This window comes from Pelodiscus sinensis, chromosome 18 (assembly GCF_052426305.1).
Source record: "Pelodiscus sinensis isolate ZL-2025 chromosome 18, ASM5242630v1, whole genome shotgun sequence".
NCBI classification, from domain to species: Eukaryota; Metazoa; Chordata; order Testudines; family Trionychidae; genus Pelodiscus; species Pelodiscus sinensis.
The window spans coordinates 21,992,902-21,998,563 of record NC_143069.1 but is presented as its reverse complement, the minus strand read 5'-3'; the positions used below and the strand labels follow the sequence as shown (position 1 = coordinate 21,998,563).

At 46.1% G+C, this 5,662-nt stretch overlaps 1 pseudogene; it reads left to right on the top strand.

Annotated features, from left to right (window-relative positions):
- Positions 1–203: 203 nt before the first annotated feature.
- On the top strand, positions 204–5,155 carry LOC149523285 (uncharacterized; annotated as a pseudogene).
- The last annotated feature ends 507 nt before the right edge of the window (positions 5,156–5,662 follow it).

Here is a 5,662-nt window from a genome sequence, read left to right as displayed (position 1 = left end):
GAACCCTCTGAAGCAGACCTCCTGCAACTGTGTAAACTACTTATAACCCCGTAAACAGCAACAAAGAAAAAAACCCGGGCAACTATCACACAGACTGACTGATGGTTTTTTTGTTTGGTTGGTTGGTTTTTTTGGGTTTTTTGAGATACAGCAACCAGGTAAAAATGGACAGGGCGCCCTGGCGCATGTGTTTGTTAATAGCCTCTTATCTGCTATTAGCAGTATGTTAAAGCAAATAAGTGTTGGATGGGAGGCCAAGACCATGGACAAATTGCAAGCAGTGGCAGAGCATTGCCACTGCACTCTAAAAAGAAAGAGAAGCAGTCCTCACAAAAGTTGATAGCTCTGCAAATACAGCATTATTCAGGGCAGGGCAGACAGTACTGGGAATGGGGAGGGTACCAAGAATGGGGATAAGGTCAGAGAAGGGGTCGTGGCACCGGGTTTTTGGGATTTAAAGGTTTCAGCTCCGGTCAAATCCACCCTGTGGGAACAAGGCATTATTGTCCCCTGTTCCAGCCCCTGTAACACCCCTATCCTCCTCCCAGTTCGAAAAGCTGATGGTAAATCATGGTGGTTTGTTCAGGATCTTCAAGCTATTAACTGCATTGTTGTACCCACCTTTCCTGTAATCCCTAACCCAGCAACTAATCTGGCTTCTATCCTGCCAGATGCAACTCATTTTACTGTTGTTGATCTGTGTTCTGCTTTCTTTTCTGTCCCGGTTCACCCTAAGTCCCAGTATCTTTTTGCCTTTTCTTACAAGGAGCAGCAGTATGCTTCCCAAGGGGTACACAGAAAGCCCGTCTTACTTTTCCCAAGCATTAGCCAAAGACCTTGTTGACCTGGTCTTCCCCTCTGGGTCCACATTGGTCCAATGTGTAAAGGATCTACTCCTCTGTTCCCCTTCATTATCTGCCTCAGAAACTGACTCTTTAGTGCTTCTCACTGCCCCCCCCACCTTAGGGTTACCTGACTACTGTAAGCCTTTACCCTTTTCTGCCACGAGCAATCTGGTTGTGCACTTGGGGTTCTTACTCAGGAGCATGGTGGCAAAAATCGTCCAGTAGCTTATTTCTCTGCCACCTTGGATCCTGTTGCCCAAGGTCTACCCCCCTGTCTGCGTGCTGTGGCTGCCGCGGCACGCCTAATTCAAATGTCTGAGTCCCTTGTCCTCTGCTCTCCTGTTTCTCTCATGGTCCCTCACTCTGTAGAAACTCTCCTGCTACAATGTAATACAGCTCACCTTTCCTCTGCCCGCCTCACTAGGTACGAACTTTTACTGCTTTCGGCTTCACATATCACCATAAAGCGCTGTTCTCAACTGAACCCTGCCACTCTCCTTCCTCTGTCTAATGATGGTGAACCCCACGACTGCCTTGCAACTGTCTCTGCTGTCACCGTCCCGCGCCCTGACCTTTCTGATGTCCCTGTCTCTAACTCCGACCTTGTGTTATTCACTGACGGTTCCTGCTTTAGAGATAGCCAAGGTCGTCTCCTCGCAGGATACGCTGTGGTATCACTCTCTGAAACCCTAGAAGCTGTGCCTTTACCTTCTGTGACTTCAGCACAAGTTGCTGAACTAGTTGCCCTAGCCCGCGCTTGCTTTCTGGCTGAGGGACGCTCCACCACCATTTATACTGATTCTTGATATGCTTTTGGGGTTGTACATGACTTTGGCACCCTCTGGCAAGCTCGGGGTTTCCTTACCTCTGCTGGTACCCCTATCAAGAATGGCCCCTACATTGCTGCTCTCCTGTATGCAGTTTTACTCCCATCTGCATTAGCTATTGTTAAGTGCCCTGGTCACTCCACAGCAGATACTGATGTTGCTAAGGGTAATGCTGCCATAGAACCTTCCCCCGGTGCGTTTCTCGGTTCCCTTTCTGTTTCTGTACCACCGCCGTCCCTTTCTGACCTCACCCTGCTCCAAGACTCTGCCCCAGAAGCAGAAAAAGACTCCTGGGTTGCCCAGGGTTGCTTTCTACACCCTGATTCCCTTTGACGCTCGCCTAGTGGTGCCTTTGTGGCCCCCTTTTCGCTCTACCCAGCTCTGGCCGCCCTGCTACACGGCGTTTCGCATGTCGGAAAGGAGGGGATGGTCTCTGCTGTAACTAAGGCAGGATGGTGAGCCCCACATTTCAGCTCTTTTGCAGCTCGCCACTGTGCCACCTGTACCACTTGCCAAAGCTACAATGTTGGCAAACCTGTAAAGGTAGCTCACGGGTTCTGGGGCCTGCCCCAAGCACCGTTCTTGCATTGGCAGCTTGATTTTGTACAAATGCCTAAGTGTCAACGCTATGAATTCATTCTGGTTATGGTATGCTTATTTTCGGGCTGGATTGAAGCCTTTCCTTGTCGCAAAGCTGATTCACTGTCTGTTGCCAAATGTTTGTTAAATCATATTATGCCTGCCAAAGGAATTCCTGCCACTTTGTACACATTTTACTGGACAACTTGTTCAGCACCTGGATTGTGTATTACATGTCACGCACTTGCTGCACTGTCCCTACCACCCACAGAGCGCAGGTGCAGTTGAAAGACGAAATGGCATGCAAAAAAAAAAATAAGCTTGCAAAAATTTGTGACTCTACAGGGTTAAGCTGGCCAGCGGCCTTACCATTGGCCCTTATGGAAATTCGATCCACCCCATCCCAAAGACATAAATTAAGTCCTTTTGAAATTGTTATGGGGCGCCCTATGCGAACAATGACTACCATTACTCCAGTCTCAGACTTGAACTTGACTCACAGTATACTCCTACAGTACTGCAAGGGACTAATGCAAGCTGTAAGTCACTTCCATTCACAGGTTTGAGCCGCCTGGCCAACCGAACCCACCTCTGACGCCTGCCACACCCTCGAGACAGGTGATTGGGTCTACATACGACACCACCAACGAAAACACGCCTTGGAACCCCGGTGGAAGGGCCCACATCAGGTGCTGCTCACTACCCAGACGGCTGTTAAGCTATCCGGCATAGCAGCATGGATACATGCTTCTCAGTGTAAGAAGGCACCACCCCCAGCAGACCAGTCATCGCCTCAGGACCACGCAGAGTCAATTTTGACTCCAGAAGAAGACGTAGAGGAACAGCCTGCAATACCTTACAACCTACGTTCACGTAAGGGTTGCCTGAAGCAGACGACAACCAAAAGCAAGGCCCAAGAAGAAGCAGCAGTGAGCCTAGCGCCTGCTGCCTGGTGGACATAAAACCGTGACTGCGGTTCCCTCAGCTGAGGTTGTCAGAACCAAAAAGGGTCTTGCCTCCAGCATGTGCCTCTGGTGGGGCCTGTTCCTCGGCTACTGGTGTCTTAAGGTCTGGGGAATCCACAATGACAATGACAATTCTTTTATCCACCAGCAAGTATGGATCGCTCAGACCCTTAATATCTCTAATTGCTGGGTCTGCAGCCACATCCCAGCCCACTCACAAGCTGGTGTTCCTGTCTTGGCAATCCCACTTAATTCCCCAGGCCTCACCGGAGGACCTCATCCATTTAACAAGACATGGAACAGTAATGACACTTGGGAAGCAGTAGGAATAAATGTATCTAAATGGATAAGCGTGGTGGAGGGAAAAGGTCACTGGTGTTGGGTGTGTAATGGGACAGGGCTGAATCTGGGGAGGAGCAGTTGTCTTCAGCATATTGTAACCAATGGTGTATGGGATTATTCAAACAAGATTGAAAAATGGAGGACCGGGTATGGGGATATGAATTTTTTCTCAACCTGGGATCAAACAGGGAAATCACTCTCCTGCTCCCGCTACAGCCACCCTAGTGAGAACAGTACAATCTTTCAATGCCATGCAAATAACACCACTCCCCGTAAGGAGAATCACCTTGTGCCCTTCGGGGGATATTACTCCTCCTTTGTAGACACCTATATGGCAAAGGGGTGCAACCGACCCTTCCCGGCTTTGATAGGGCATCATTGGGTCTGTGGGACAAAGGCCTATACCACATTACCAGTTAACTGGTCAGGTATCTGTTATCCCGCCCAACTCTTCCCACAATTCCGAGTGTTAGAGTCCTTCCCACGAGAACGCCTCCGTAATTTTAGGCGAAAAAGAAGGGACTTGTCGGATGCCCAATGGTATGTGAATCACATAAGCCCTTTAACTTGGGAAGAGGCTATTGGTGGTTCCTTTATCCCATTTGGGGGAGTAATACATCATGCAAAAAGGCTTCTGAGGTTACAAACAGTAGTTGAAATCATGGCAAATGAAACTGGAGAAAGTTTAAGGGCCCTGGCCAAAGAAACGGGAGCGATCAGACAAGTGGTCCTCCAAAACCGTCAGGCATTGGATATAGTGCTGGCAGCAAAAGGAGGGACCTGTGCTCTCATTGGCAAAGAATGTTGTGTATATATACCAGACAACACCAATGATATAATAGATCGCGCTAGCTACTTAGAAAAGATTACATACCTTTCCAACAAAGAGCCAAGTTCCCTGTGAAAATGGCTAAGTAACTTGTCCAATTTCTCTGGCATAGGAAACTGGTTGTTTCAGGAAGCCCTGACTATCCTATTTGGGATCTTAATAATTTTTGTATGTTTTCAGTTAATCTCCTGTTGTATCCAAAACTGTGCAAGACATGTCACAGACATGTCCCCTCACCAGAGTGCTAATCTGATGATTTTAAATATCACTGATGAACAGAGAGACAAAGAACGGTTAATGCAAGGAACCCAGTAATTGTTGGTCATAGGCGAAGCTTGACCAAAAGGAGGGATTGTGAAAGTAGAAAGAATTATACTGTAAGAAAAAGATGAATTGTGCTGTAATAACTGAATAAGTTGAAGGAATTCTGTTTGTCTTTTTAAGAGAAAGAAGAAAAGTATGTTAATGTTGATTGTAGGTATGCAGATCAAGGTGCTAGCCAATTTGGGCCTGAGTTTAACAGGAAAAGGAACATTAAGTGTTAGACAGGAAACAATTCCAGATAATCAGGGAGATATAGCCAGGAGATTGCTGTGTGCTTAATATTGAAATGAAGATACTTAACCACACTAATAATGTGAAGTTTTGCCACACCCTTTGATCTTGTTAACTTGGCCTTTTGACTGTATAAAATCAAGGGGTTTGAACCTTGTATGGTACTCACATTTTCTCCATGCATTTTAGCAAAGCTTTGCTGAAATAAACAGAGCAGTCTACCAAATCTGTGAGTCCTGTCTGACTTTGACAATTTGTTTTAGAAAGACATCCAATCTTTATGGCTTGTGTGTAGTTCAACGCATTAAATTCCAAGCAGGTTGCTGAAGTTTCTTTTTTTCATCATGATTGGCAATTTGACCAGCCTTATACAGTAATGGATCTTTACCATTCCTCTGATTTCTTTTGTTCCCGATATATTTAAACATTTCCTAATTATCCTTTATGTTACTGGTTATAGATTTTTTTTCCCCCAATTTTAGCTTCTCCTATCAACTGTTTGCTTTTTCATAACTCGCATCCTCCCTTTTTTCCCATTTGCTTTATATTTTTTTCTTGTGGTGTTTATGACAAAAACTAAAACATAGGACATAAACTTTGAGTGCTATTTATAGTACTTTAGGTTGGTTTAATGGAAAAATGGGTTGATACAGAGTAAATTGGAGTTCAAAATAACCCTTTCTCGGGCAATTTTTCTCTCGAAAGCCTCACCTTTTTCAG